Source organism: Ochotona princeps, chromosome 31, assembly GCF_030435755.1.
Source record: "Ochotona princeps isolate mOchPri1 chromosome 31, mOchPri1.hap1, whole genome shotgun sequence".
Classification (NCBI taxonomy): Eukaryota; Metazoa; Chordata; class Mammalia; order Lagomorpha; family Ochotonidae; genus Ochotona; species Ochotona princeps.
This window is the reverse complement of record NC_080862.1, coordinates 7,746,718-7,748,438: the sequence shown is the minus strand read 5'-3', so window position 1 is coordinate 7,748,438 and position 1,721 is coordinate 7,746,718. Positions and strand designations below refer to the sequence as shown.

Below are 1,721 nucleotides of genomic sequence, written 5' to 3'. Positions count from 1 at the left end.
TAGTAGCATAATCTCTGTCATTTTGCTTTTTTATTTTTCATATATTCTCATGTCCTTTTATAATTATTCTTTTTAATACTTGTGTGGATACTTCTAAGGTAGCATTTTAACATGTTCCAATAAACCTTTTAGGAGTTACTACAGGTTTGCCATATGTATCTAATCGCAATCTAATTCTTATTTGTACTAGTTTGATTCCAGTGATGTATATAGGAGCAGATGTATAGAAACAGAGAAAGAGAGGAAGACCAAGATCTATCAGTAAATCTGAGGAGTTTCTAGAAATTATTTCTTCCTAACCTCTGTTTCCTGAGCTGTCTGCATTACAAATACGCTAACACATTTCACAGGGTCCCATCATCCTCTGCAATGCTTTTCAATTTTCTTCCTTTTTCTCTCTGCTCTTGGATAGTCCCTAGTATTCCCATCTTCAACTTCACTCATTCTTTCTTTTGTTTCTTTTTTTACTTTTGTTGAACAAAAATCAGGATCATTTCACAAATTTGTGTGTCATCCTTGTACAGGGGCCATGTCAATCTCTGCATTATTCCAGTTATAGTGTGTGTGCTTTCGAAGTAGGAACCACTCATTCTTCTGCCACTTCACTTATCCCCTTAGCAATATTTTGTTTGATTCCCTCTTGGATTTCCATTTTATTCTTTTTTCTTTCTGAAAGATTTATTTATTTATTTATTACTTATTTATATTGGAAAGTCAGATATACAGAGACAGAGGGGAAGATGTTCCGTCCACAGTGGCCAGAGCTAAGACAATCCAAAGCCAGGAGCCAGGAGCTTTCTCCGGGTCTCCCACACAAGTGCAGGGTCCCAAGGACTTAGACCGTCCTCCATTGCTTTCCCAGGCCATAAGTAGCCAGGACATGAACTGTTGCCCATTTTAGTTTCATGGCCCCAGGACAGAGAATTAGCTTGCTATGTCACTACACTGGCCCCTGGTGATTTATTCTGGTTCTGGAAACCAACAGGCCTAAAAATTGAGTTTGCATCTTGAATCTCCTTCTAATTTTCTTTTACCACAACCTTCACTGAAAGCAATCTTACACTTATTTTTCTCCAAGATCATTTGAAATTGAAGCCAGTCCACTTGGAGAAAAAACTAGAAATTTCTTTCTGACCTGATTCTCCCCTACTTCCCAGCAAATTATCTGAGTCAGGGTTCTGTTGCTGTAGGTGTGAGATGATGACAGTTTCTCCCTAAGTGTGTGATAAGAGTTGGGGTAGCCTCACTTGTCCATTCTGGCATGAAGTCATTTCCCAGCAGCTAACACAAGAGTGCTCACGGCCAACACTCTTTACACATGCTGCACCCAGGATAGTACATCCGAAAAGAGCTCCCACTTTTCAGTCACATCCACCAGAGACCTAGCCTCAACCACAGGCAGCTGTGTGCTACGCAGGGAGGAGGCCCATGCTTAGGCTGCAACTGTCTCAAGCAGAATTCCCACTGTGTTAAATCAGGTACGCGGAACGGAGAAGTGGTCTTGGTTGAAATACCACGGACTTCCCTCTCTTACACAACTTGTGAGTTTTCTTGAGCAATGGTTTCTTTGCTGATTCCCTGGGATCATTTCCAGAGTTGGGCATGGTTTCAGTTGCTTCTGTGATTTTCACGGGAAGGTGGGCTCCTCACACAGGCAAGCCAAAAGTTGATCTTCCTCTAGGGAGTTTCCAGCATGCAGCTATTATTAATGCCATTTGTAC

The 1,721-nt window shown here is 41.2% G+C and overlaps 1 non-coding gene across 1 annotated transcript; it reads right to left on the bottom strand.

Annotated features, from left to right (window-relative positions):
* Positions 1-479: 479 nt before the first annotated feature.
* On the bottom strand, positions 480-586 carry LOC118759996 (U6 spliceosomal RNA). Its single transcript, XR_004996516.2, has one exon. It is a non-coding gene; the product is annotated as a U6 spliceosomal RNA (small nuclear RNA).
* Between the last annotated feature and the right edge of the window lie 1,135 nt (positions 587-1,721).